The sequence below is a fragment of the Cydia splendana genome, chromosome Z, assembly GCF_910591565.1.
Source record: "Cydia splendana chromosome Z, ilCydSple1.2, whole genome shotgun sequence".
Taxonomy (NCBI): domain Eukaryota; kingdom Metazoa; phylum Arthropoda; class Insecta; order Lepidoptera; family Tortricidae; genus Cydia; species Cydia splendana.
In genome coordinates this window covers 29,802,501-29,816,235 of record NC_085987.1, presented here as the reverse complement: position 1 = coordinate 29,816,235, position 13,735 = coordinate 29,802,501, and the positions used below count along the sequence as shown (strand labels likewise).

The window sequence follows — 13,735 nt, the reverse complement described above, 5'->3', positions numbered from 1 at the left end:
AATAATATGAGATTAGTGAATAAATATATCATAGATATTTTCAATTTTATAATATATAATATTTACCTACACACATAAAGTAGTGTATGTAGCTGTACATAATTAGGCATTAAAATACTTGTGTGATCCTTCGTCGTTATTTGATGAAAGACTACGAATCGTATGTTCACACGTGTCTTTGTGCATACGTCGTCGTATAAGAAAAACATAGATATCAGTTATTTTTAAACACAAGTTCTATTTAATAAATCGGATAGAAATATAAAAAGTAGGTGAGTTGACCGTGACGTCACTGTGTAATATTTTATAATATTTGGGAGACCGAGCTTTGCTCGGAAAAAATATAATAACTCTAAAATGCACGTTTTCCCAAAAATAAAATCTAGCTAGATCGATGTATCGCCCCCGAAAACCCCCATATAGCAAATTTCATTGAAATTGTTAGAGCCGAGATCCCCGAAATATATATATAAATAAATAAATAAACAAGATTTGCTCGTTTAAAGGTATTAGATTAGCAAAACGTTTTGACAGTTCTAATGGCTCCTCTTCACGTTGGGCCAACGCCAACGCCAACGAGGGACGCATTTATGCGTTAGAGGGAGCAAGTGATATTGCTATCTCATTCTACCGCATGGCTGCGTCCCTCGTTGGCCCAACGTGAAGAGGAGCCTTAAAAGAGAAACTGATTTGACTAATAGTAGCGGATGGTGCTGGGCCTAAAATATGGCGTTGCGTGAACAAGAGATTTCCTTTGGCAGGATTAGTCCTTAGGACCCAAGGATGGATTTAAGAAGTGGAGCCATCCAGATTTTTGATGTAAATTTTTAGGGGGGGGGGGGCCTCTCAACTTGATCTTGATATCTATATCATTTAAGCTACTAGGCCAAGTTTGGTATCGTTTTCGTATAAATCGGATGCCGAATTCATTTCTGATATCATAATGACACCATTCCGAAGTAAAAACACATACAATATGAAAAAAATACTTTTTTTTCATTCCTCTTCACGCTTAAACCGCTAAACCAATTTAGTTAAAATTTGGTACAGAGATAGTTTGAGTTCCAGGGAATAACATAGCCTACTTTAAATCTCAAAAATCATCCTTTAAGGGTGTGAAAAGGGAGGTGGAAATTTGTATGGGGATTCAATAACCGCTGAACCGATATAGATAAAATTTGGTATAGAGATATTTTGAGTCCCGGGGAAGAACATAGGATAGTTTATATTCAAAAACAAAACTCTTAAAAGTGAAAAGGAAGGTGTAAGATTGTATGGGGAATCAATAACGGCTGAACCGATTTAGATGAAATCTATGTCTACATCTTTGATTTACTGGAAAATGATACTAAACTTGACATAGGACCTAAACTTAAACAATTATTAACATCAGACGTCGCTGACGCTTAAAACCCCCCCACCCCCCACCTGCATCAAAATCCATCCTTGAGTCCTAAGGACCAATCCTGCTAAAGGAAATATCTTGTTCATGCAACGCCGTGGTTGACCTTTTTATGCTCTGAGCACACTCAACTATAGGAGAATACCCTATTAGAGCTTTCATTTTTTCATTAATTTTATTTATGCCAATTTTGATCTCATGCGCGACACTTGCTCACTGTCCGGTAACACTGACGCAACGGATTTTATAGAGTACGCATCTCGAACAAATTGTGTCCGCCATGTGTTCGCCATTTTCGGCGTTTGACGTCTGTCACTAAAGTGAAGAATAAGCGTATCTAGGCCAGAGGCGAAACTGTTATGACAACTGCTCATATTCTGCCTACTTACAGGGTTATTTTTTAATGACCTGCAATATTATACGACGTGAATATATAGGTGATACCGAGCAACTTTTCCAATGGGAACAACCACTAAAACGTAAACTTGATATAATTTTCCTTTTTTATAACTTTTATTATGTATCGCACGGGTGAAAACGAGGATTCTTTCATAAAATATTATTTCTATACAATATTCGAAGTACATACTTGTATCACGGACTATATTCAATTTTTTAACGATGCATCACATTTTCTATTTGATTTTCGGTAACAATTTTGCACTTACCATCCTTAATCGACATCAATATATTATAAAATACGTTATTATGACTAAAACATTCAATAAATAACGAGAAAAATATCCATTTCCTAACTTTTGTGCAATTAACCAACAACGTATGCAACCATTTCGTAGATAGGTAGGTACCAATGTGTCACGTCTGAGAAAATTAATCTTTGCGCCGAAGAAAATGGCTTCCAGCCGCGAATGTTCGAAAGTGACGTTTCGTGATAAACTAAATTATCGTAAATCAACAGTTCTTCGATTGCTTACCGGTGAAATGTTATTTCATCACTTTTATTATATTTTCTTGTGCTATTGTTGCAACTTTTCAACACGCATAAAGGCATTTTTTAATTATTTTTTTTTAATTTTGTGTACATGTGTGGCATCTCGTCAGTGGTCGATGACGTACTAAAAGCCATAGTCTAATAAAACATGGTCTTCCATTCCCAGAGTGACACGGGCCTACGTCACAACAACATGGCCGCTATATATAGCGCTATCGCATATTATCATATAGCGCTGTCGCATGATGACGTAGGCCCGTGTCAGTTAGGTGACCTAGAAAAGACGGGAATGGAGTACCAGGCGGAGTATATTATTATACCATGCTAAAAACAAATAAGTGCATGCACTTTTATGAAGTGCGGATACATTTTGTTCGAGATGTCGACTTTACATAATACATAATACCTCAGTGCGGCTAGGGTTACCAGATGACAGGAATTTTCCTGACATGTCAAGAATTTTGGCCTTTTGTCAGGAATGGGGACGGAACACGAAAATGTCAGGATTTTTTTGAATTGATAGACTTTTTTTATAAAGTACCTTTTTATTTACTTATATTAAGTAATACACATAATACATGTAATAAAACGCGGCTATCGGCTCAATCGGGTGGCCATCGCTAACGGCTAGACCATAATAATAGTCGTCAAAAATATTAATATCATGAAAAATATTCGGGAATCAGGAATTTTGTCAGGAAATCCTAAATTTGTGAGTATCTGGTAACCCTAAGTGCGGCGCACATTCCACAGAGCCGAATCGACGTGAAACAACGAAGCAAACGCATTTGTAGTGACAAAGAGAATAGATAGTATAGAGGGGTCCTGTCATAGTAAATTTTGAAGTCACAGTAAATTTACTGCCATCTATCGACACACGATCAAAACTCAAAATGAAAACGTATAAAACTATCAAAAAAATAATATATATGGATAAATGATTTTATTATTTTCATATCATTTTGACCCACGTTCATTCACTGATACCTATGTGTTAAAATTGTTAAATATGAAACGGTGTCGTCACCGCCATCTAGCCGAGGATAGGCCAAAGGTGTATGCGCCATCTGTCCGAGAATGACTTTTTCTTGACTTCCGAGGCACGTTTTTTCCTTAGACTTTATTCATCTTATACGGAGTTACATTTGTCTTTGGTAGTGATATTATATATTTTACGTCCACTGATTAATACTTACGTTAGGTCGTTTTCCGAGTAAAATTAGTATCGCAGAAACTAAAAAGTAATAAAAAAAATATTCTTTTGGTATAATGTAGAACGTAGGTATACTTATATTTTTAAGGCTAGGTATTTCCGTAATAAAACCATTTTTGACATAGGTTCTATAGTCCAGTCTCATGTTGCATTATTTTACCAAGGGTACGAATTATGCTTAGTACCTACCTATACTTCTGGTCGAAAGTCTTTTGTGTTTATAGTTACATGATGAGATAATTGAAAGTTTGTATGGAACCCTCGGTGCGCTATGACATTGATGCGTCAAGGCGGTTTGTTTACAGAGGCGGCTGGGAGGTCTACCGCTGTTTATAGTTACATGATGAGATAATTGAAAGTTTGTATGGAACCCTCGGTGCGCTATGACATTGATGCGTCAAGGCGGTTTGTTTACAGAGGCGGCTGGGAGGTCTACCGCTGTTTATAGTTACATGATGAGATAATTGAAAGTTTGTATGGAACCCTCGGTGCGCTATGACATTGATGCGTCAAGGCGGTTTGTTTACAGAGGCGGCTGGGAGGTCTACCGCTGTTTATAGTTACATGATGAGATAATTGAAAGTTTGTATGGAACCCTCGGTGCGCTATGACATTGATACGTCAAGGCGGTTTGTTTACAGAGGCGGCTGGGAGGTCTACCGCTGTTTATAGTTACATGATGAGATAATTGAAAGTTTGTATGGAACCCTCGGTGCGCTATGACATTGATGCGTCAAGGCGGTTTGTTTACAGAGGCGGCTGGGAGGTCTACCGCAAAACGCGAAAATCGAAATTTCTAATCTGCCTTTTTATTGCTCAAATGTGACGTCCCACGGTCAAAGGTACCTTATGGCGGGTATGGAGTTATGCATACCCCAGTAATCTACAATAAATAAGCTATCGATAGCACAAAAGATCAACCTTCTAGGTTGCGTAGTTACAGAGATATGATTTTTTGAAAATAATGTTGTGAAATGAGCAACTTTACGATAAAGAAGTTTTAAGTTTAGCCGCCTAAAAAACTATGTTCCTGAAGTAAGTTACATAGTTGACTACAAATAATAATGCCTTATATATCTGAGATTAAAAAAATATTGCGACTTGTTCTGTAATGCAAATAGAAACTTTTGATATCGACTGATTTATGTGTATACTAACCAATCTCTTGAAAATAAAGTTTTATTTCATTTTCACGATTGATTGCAATGAGCTCTCAAGATTTAAATTTTATCTATTAGAAAACGACACTGACAGACAGTTTAAGCAAAAAACAATACCGATTTAGAGGTGAAAATGTATTTTCTGACTTTTTCATATAAAATCACAAAATTGAATATTTTTACTTTTAATGTGACACACAATCAATTTTTCTGAGCACATATGAAAGAAATTCTGTCATTCAAATGAAATAAATCCTAAAACCCCAACTAAATACTATATTTAACCCCTTATGCCACTTTAAACTTACATAACAATAACAGTATTTGCTCCATACATTTACGAAAAGGTACCTTATGGAAATAAATCTAATAATACATCACTACAAAATATCAATCATATTATAGTTTATCTTTTATGAATAGAAAATATAAATTTACATTAAACTGCCCCCAATTTAATTAGTTCTTCGTCATAATAATCTTAAAAAAGACCAATAATTTGTATGTAATGAAAAGGTACCTTGTGGTCAAGTTACATGATGAGGCATGATGATGATGGAACAGTTAGGGTAAACTAATAATATTTTGGGGTTAAGATGGTATAAATCGTCTATTTCTTATCAATAATATATTTCGGTTGCTATTGAAGATAAGCGGCATTGAGGTTCAATGACCTCAGATATTCCATAAGGTAATGCGTCGGGTATTGGCATTTTTCAGCAAACCAATGGCTGATTTACTGCATGCGACCAAACCAAATGAAGATTATTCTAGTTAAGAAAGACTTGACGAGAGTAACTTTGGTATAATAGCAGTCTACTTGGATTTGTGATGTCGGTCTATGTACGGTTATAATATTTGCGAGGCGCCCCAACCAGAACTGAAATTATCAAATTAGTTTTGCAGAATGCTAATACAGTTCTCTACCAAACTTCTTTTCCCGTATTGACTAGTTTTTTTGGGAATTTTCAATCTTTTTTCCATAAGGTACCTTTTCTACTAAACTCTGAGATGACATTACTAGGCTTATAACTAACTTATAACAAAAATAAAAACAGGTAAACAAACGTTACGCATTAAGCTTTCAGATCACACAATAAAAAAAAATTGAGCATTTTTTCACCTCTTTACAAAACATTTAATATCTCCGAAACTAGAAACCCTCATAAGGTACCTTTTCCCGTGGAACGTCACAAATATGCAAGAGTGATAACGAAATTTAGATTTTCGTGGTTCTCGGTAGGTCCTCAGTATGGGCTAGTGGCGCCCCATACGCAGAATTTTGCGTAATATCCCCCTATATTCTTTCGTTATTACTCAGCTCCTGAAGTATCTAGATCTGGCTGTAAAGCCCCGTTCATCTTGCGCACATTTTAGGCAATTTTACGACTTCACCCTTAAAGATATAAGGTACCACCTGCCCACGAGGAACCCAAGAGATTTTAACAGTAGGTACAATAGGTACAGGGTACATATAAGTATTCTTGATCATATTTAAAAACTAAAATGCCCTATAAGCTGTTTTGGAATTCGTCTAGTTTCACAGTTAATTTGAACGACAGATGTTTGCTTTTACGGAAGCGACCGCTATAAGTCTACGACGGATCTATATCTGAATCCCTAAAGTCTTTTCTCCTATATTTGCATTCCCTAATATTGTTTGCCATAATGATCAGTTGTCCTAACACTCGTATACCCTAATTTTGGTTTCCCTATTATCGAATGGCCGATTTTTTCTGTCCTAATATGTTTTTCCCTAATGGCACTTTCCATATTGAGTATTTATCCTAGGGGCTATTCATAAATTACGTCATTTCAAATTAGGGGGGGGGGGGTCTGGACATCGGATGACGGTAGCATGAAGTAGGAGGAAATGGGGTCATTTGAAGCATGATTTTTGGATGATTATAGGGGGGGGGGGGGGGTCCAAAATCGTCAAAAATCGATGACGTAATTTATGGACAGCCCCCTAATGTTATGTAGCATAATTCTTTTTTTTGCCTAATTATTGTTAGGCCTAAAAATTATATATCCTAACCATCTTGTTACCTAATTTTACTTAGCCTATCGTTGCTTGACCTAACACTCGTATGCCCTAATTTTGATTTCCCTATTATCGAATGGCCGATTTTTTTTGTCCTAATATGTTTTTCCCTAATGGCACTTTCCATATTGAGTATTTATCCTAATGTTATTGAACATAATTCTTATCTGACCTAATTATTTTTAAGCCTAAAGGTCATACGTCCTAACCATCATGTTACCTAATTTTAACCTAACCCACTTTTGTTGCAACAGTTCGTTTTTGCGAGGATTACAGTTCTAACCTAACCTAACCCACTTTTGTGGCAGCAGTTCGTTTTTGCAAAGATCGTAGTTCTAACCTAACCTATTTTTAACAGCAGTTTGTTTTTACAATGGTCGCAGTTCTAACCTCACCTAACCCACTTTTGTGGCAGCAGTTCGTTTTTGCGAGGGTCACAGTTCTAACCTAACCTAACCCACTTTTGTGGCAGCAGTTCGGTTTTTCGAGGGTCACAGTTCTAACCTAACCTAACCCACTTTTGTGGCAGCAGTTCGGTTTTTCGAGGGTCACAGTTCTAACCTAACCTAACCCACTTTTGTGGCAACAGTTCGTTTTGGCGAGGATCGCAGTTCTAACCTAACCTAACCTATTTTTGACAGCAGTTCGTTTTTACAATGGTTGCAGTTCTAACCTAACCTAACCCACTTTTGTGACAGCAGTTCGTTTTTGCGAGGGTCACAGTTCTAACCTAACCTAACCCACTTTTGTGGCACCAGTTCATTTTATCAAGGAGCACAGTTCTAACCTAACCACCCATTACACCAATACCCATTAGATCAAACCAGTTAGGGCGTGATGTGTTAGGCCAAACATTGTTAGAAATTTCGAGGAATATGGTAAAAAAACATTATGGATATTGATAGTTATGGTAGAAACACTTAGGACATATGAGTTTTAGGCTAACCATTCATTATGGAAAATAATTGTTATGATAATTGATCAATAGGAAAAGTAACTGTTATGACAATTGATCATTAGGGCAATAGCCATTAGGTCAAAACAGTTAGAGTATGTTATTTTATGGCAAACATTGTTAGGGATTTCGAAGAATATGGTAAAACACATTAGGGATCTTGATAGTTATGGTACAAATGCTTAGGACAAATGAGTCTTAGGCTAACCATTACATTATGGACAATAATTGTTATGACAATTGATCGTTAGGGCATGTGCCCATTAGGACAAACCAGTTAGGGCAAGTGACTTTAGGACAAACGTTGTTAGGGATTCAGAATGACACCCGTCTACGACAGCCCTCGTCCCTGGTACAAAAGGTCCATTGGCTTGCAGGTGAGGTTAGCTTGGGGTGTCATTCTGAATCCCTAACAACGTTTGTCCTAAAGTCACTTGCCCTAACTGGTTTGTCCTAATGGGCACATGCCCTAACGATCAATTGTCATAACAATTATTGTCCATAATGTAATGGTTAGCCTAAGACTCATTTGTCCTAAGCATTTGTACCATAACTATCAAGATCCCTAATGTGTTTTACCATATTCTTCGAAATCCCTAACAATGTTTGCCATAAAATAACATACTCTAACTGTTTTGACCTAATTAATGGCTATTGCCCTAATGATCAATTGTCATAACAGTTACTTTTCCTATTGATCAATTATCATAACAATTATTTTCCATAATGAATGGTTAGCCTAAAACTCATATGTCCTAAGTGTTTCTACCATAACTATCAATATCCATAATGTTTTTTTACCATATTCCTCGAAATTTCTAACAATGTTTGGCCTAACACATCACGCCCTAACTGGTTTGATCTAATGGGTATTGGTGTAATGGGTGGTTAGGTTAGAACTGTGCTCCTTGATAAAATGAACTGGTGCCACAAAAGTGGGTTAGGTTAGGTTAGAACTGTGACCCTCGCAAAAACGAACTGCTGTCACAAAAGTGGGTTAGGTTAGGTTAGAACTGCAACCATTGTAGAAACGAACTGCTGTCAAAAATAGGTTAGGTTAGGTTAGAACTGCGATCCTCGCCAAAACGAACTGTTGCCACAAAAGTGGGTTAGGTTAGGTTAGAACTGTGACCCTCGAAAAACCGAACTGCTGCCACAAAAGTGGGTTAGGTTAGGTTAGAACTGTGACCCTCGAAAAACCGAACTGCTGCCACAAAAGTGGGTTAGGTTAGGTTAGAACTGTGACCCTCGCAAAAACGAACTGCTGCCACAAAAGTGGGTTAGGTGAGGTTAGAACTGCGACCATTGTAAAAACAAACTGCTGTTAAAAATAGGTTAGGTTAGAACTACGATCTTTGCAAAAACGAACTGCTGCCACAAAAGTGGGTTAGGTTAGGTTAGAACTGTAATCCTCGCAAAAACGAACTGTTGCAACAAAAGTGGGTTAGGTTAAAATTAGGTAACATGATGGTTAGGACGTATGACCTTTAGGCTTAAAAATAATTAGGTCAGATAAGAATTATGTTCAATAACATTAGGATAAATACTCAATATGGAAAGTGCCATTAGGGAAAAACATATTAGGACAAAAAAAATCGGCCATTCGATAATATGGAAATCAAAATTAGGGCATACGAGTGTTAGGTCAAGCAACGATAGGCTAAGTAAAATTAGGTAACAAGATGGTTAGGATATATAATTTTTAGGCCTAACAATAATTAGGCAAAAAAAAGAATTATGCTACATAACATTAGGATAAATACTCAATATGGAAAGTGCCATTAGGGAAAAACATATTAGGACAGAAAAAATCGGCCATTCGATAATAGGGAAACCAAAATTAGGGTATACGAGTGTTAGGACAACTGATCATTATGGCAAACAATATTAGGGAATGCAAATATAGGAGAAAAGACTTTAGGGATTCAGATATAGATCCAACTTACCTACTGATTGTAGGGCCCTGTAGGTACCTACATTGAAAATCAAAAGCATAAGGCACCTAGCTCTTACGCTCACACTAGTAGAAAAAGATCTACAACCTACTATTCGAAAAAGACTATTCACACTACATTCACTACGAGGCATTTAAATTGCACTAATAGAATTGAATACGAGTACGTGTTTAATATCTCTCGATTCTCAATTACTATCGCTCGTATTTCCAAAATAGCGTTTCATCGTTTTCAACATCTTTTCGAGTGACGAAATCGAACGATAGAAATTTATAAATCGGCTCGGAACAGCAATTGAGGTTTCTAAATATACTCTGTGAAACAATTTCGGTCAGTAGAAAAGAGCGGCAAACTTAAAAAATGTAGGCGCGAAGGGTTATCGTTACATAGAAGATTAGAATCTCGCGCCCTTTTCTACTGAAAAACTTGTTTGACCGGCTATATGTACAAAAGGGCGTAACTCAGTAGTGATATAAAGGCAGGGACACACTTATCCCACGTACGCAACGTATGCAATGCATTATGACAATCTGAACCCTGAAAGTTGTATGCTTAGAAACATACTTGTCATGCGTTGCGTTGCGTATGACAAGTATGTTTCTAAGCGTACAAATTTCAGGGTTCAGATGTCATAATGCATTGCATATGTTGCGTACGTGGGATAAGTGTGTCCCGACCTTAATGCCAGGCATAAACGTGGGATTTACAAGTCGATTTATAACGAGTAAACATGTTCTAAAAATACGATCAACTGATGATTGATAGACCTTATCTCGCTGCAATAAGGTTTACAAATGGCCACATTAAAGTCACTCATATTATTTTCTTATTTTGTCACACTAACGTACCTGGGACCGACCCAGATAAAACGATCGATGGGTGGCATTGGCGATGGCGATATACTACCTAATATATTTTAAATAACTATTTATTATTTTGAGAGCATACATTTTCTTACTTCATAACAAATTCAGAAACTGATAGGTATAAATAAACATAAAATATAACAGATTCTTAAATATTTGAAAACAATACTGTAGACACTCAATTATTGAAAAAATCCTTTCACTCCGGCCATTGGAAAAGTTCGATATAAGCCTCGATCCCCGTTTTAAACAAGACTTTGCTTTTCTTGTACAATTCGTCTTATAGAATACTTAATGCAGATACCAACCCCTTTTCCCCGTTTCCAACTTTCCGGGCTCTTTTAGGAGCCGTCCAGTGGAAATCATGCTCTATTGGGATTAGGCCCAGCCTCGCGCGACTCGCTTTCCTCTGCCTGTCAGTTACAGGTAAATTGAGACGGGCACTACTAAACTAGGTAAGATACATACTTATACTTACCTAATACATTCCTTACCTGACTAAAAGGCGAAGGAAGGGGTTATTGTATCAGCAGTCCATATACATGTATATAACAAAAGCCAAAAAGGTCTATTACTTAAGAAAGTATGCGCTTTACCGTATGTACGCATGTACGTATGTTTCACCTTAGCGTCGAATTACTACTGACTTGATTTTGATGACGATGAGAAGTATGCTTTGACTTTGATTGAACCATTTGGGCTGAGATGAGATAACTGCCCCTGTTAATGTAATTCACAAATATGGCAATGTCTGTTACTACTCGTACATTGGAAAATTGCCGTGACGACTGGTATGCGTACTTAGTGGGACAGACATTATGGCTCCTCTACACGTTGGGCCAACGCCGGCCACTCCAAGGGACGCAGCCATGCGGTAGAATGAGATAGCAATATCACTTGCTCCCTCTTACGCATAAATGCGTCCTTGGAGTGGCCGGCGTTGGCCCATCGTGTAGAGGAGCCATTAGGTAGGTACCCGGGTATACTATATATACCTGGGTCGTACATTTTTATTGTATATTAACCACAGAAGAGACCTTTTTGTAAAATGTATCTGACTGTAGGAGTAATAAGCAATCTCCGATCTACATCAGGTTGTTTATTTAGTCAACTGCAATAATTTATGGAGTGAATATACATACATATAGGTCAACTGAGCAACTTTTACTATGACACCGACTCCAAAATCGCGAAAAAAATATTACCTGTTTTCTACATTTTGGCTGACCTTGACACAGTTTCTATGGGAAAGTGAATATTTTTTTCGAGTTTTCGGGGTTGGCCCCTTAGTAAAAGTTGCTCAGTATGGACCTATATAAGTATATATTCACCCCGTAAATTATTGCACGTGACTAAATAAATACCCTGTATAGTTGACCGAAGCGTAGCGAAGGTCTACGTTTTGACTCGCGCATTTTGCTTTTGTATGTCCGGATGTTCTCCTCTACAGGTCGCAATTCTTAACCGATTCTCGTGAAATTTTGTAACCGAAGTCTATGACTCGATAAATTTTTTTTGTCGAGCCGGTTTTTGGAAATTTTTCAAAATGGAAAAGTTGTGATAGTTCACGCCTAAACAAATAGTCGTATCGGTATTATACGAGTGTTTTCTTTTTGAGATATGTTTATAGATTAAATGGCCAAAAATTCAGAAAATTTATTTCGCTGGTTTCGGAGGTATTGAGATATTTAATTTTAACTAATTTTAACTTGAGAATGAGTAGCTAAATTTCGTCAGCTTATCTAAGAACTATTTGGCGCAATAGGGATGATGACTAGGGCATGCAGTACCGGTCCCGGTACCAAAAATTTAATTTCCCCGTTCTGGACATGGCCAGAACCGGGATTCCCGGTTCTTCCCGGTTCTCATGCCTTATGAATCTTATGATTGTTTATAAGAAATCGTTTATTTTAGCGTACAATCTTTATGAATGACTTGTTTTCATATCAATAATTGCATAAGTATTAATAAATGACTTATTTTATTTAAAAACATTACAACACTTTAATTGGCGTTCCAACCTATTCTACGAAATTAACCGGCACACTTTGCCTCCGCCTGAGCCGAGCCACACGGCCGTAGCGTAGTCGATGCACTCAGCATCAGCAGTATGACGGCACGGCAGTTAAAAATTCAACCCGAGAACGGAATATTTTCATATAAATCCAACTTCCTAGAAGAAGAATATTCGAAATATTCGAATATCCTACTTAAGAGGAAAAAGTGGTTTTAAGATATAGCTTAAGTCACCCGGGTCAAAATGTATAGATAGACACCTAATTCATCTAAATATGTAGGTGTAATTTAGTAGCTTTAACGCTTCATCGGGACATACGACACAAACATACATGGATTGCTAATAACATAGTCCTTTATGTAACCAGGGGGCCGATTTTTGAATTTCGATCGTTCGATTTCGTCACTCGAAAATCGATGGAAAACGGCGAAATGCTAATTTTTGAAATACGAGCGATAGAAATTGGGAATCGAGTGGTATTGACCACTCGTTTTCAATTCTACTAGTAGAATTTAAATGCCTAGTAGAGGAGATATCATTGAACGAAATACACGAAATCGAGCGGTCGAATTTCAAAAATCGGCCCCCAGCATAAAAGTACTGAGCGATGTTTCAGATAAAAACAAAATTGAATTAGAAAATTGGGTAAATTTTTATAATTTACCATTATCCGTAATATCGATTGAAAATATTGGAATGCCTACTTTACTAGGTTAGTTTGTCTGGTTATTTGGGTTCCCCGTTTCATTTAGCACTAATATTTATTGTCCCGAGCTAAAGTACTAAAACAATACTACTATTGAAATAGGAATAAATAGTCATATGATGAAATCCGGGTAGTACCGATACCGGGTCTTCAGTACCGGTTCTGTTGACACTATAAAATTCCCGGGAATTTGAGAACCGGGAATTCCCGGGAGCATGCCCTAATGATGACACATGTTGAATTTTATAACAAAATCTAGTAAAATAGATAGCAAATAAGCAATTTATCACAATATTGTAGATATTAAAAATATATATGGAAATAATACAAAAATACAGCACCTGAAAGTTTCAAAATTTAAGTTTTTTTTAACTTCCAAAAACGAAATAAGTAAGGATACCATTCGATTCCTCACATTTTATCCAAAAAAAGATTGTATAGCAACCATATCGACAAACGCAATAT

The 13,735-nt window shown here is 36.9% G+C and overlaps 1 long non-coding RNA gene across 1 annotated transcript in view; it reads right to left on the bottom strand.

The window, feature by feature from the left end:
- LOC134804940 (uncharacterized) overlaps positions 1–7,413 on the bottom strand; it is a 213,803-nt gene extending 206,390 nt beyond the window's left edge. Inside the window, exons 1-2 of the long non-coding RNA XR_010146200.1 lie at positions 7,400–7,413; positions 7,060–7,280 (exon numbers count right to left, since the gene is read on the bottom strand). This is a non-coding gene — a long non-coding RNA (uncharacterized LOC134804940). The remainder of the gene's footprint in view (positions 1–7,059; positions 7,281–7,399) is intronic.
- Positions 7,414–13,735: the final 6,322 nt, after the last annotated feature.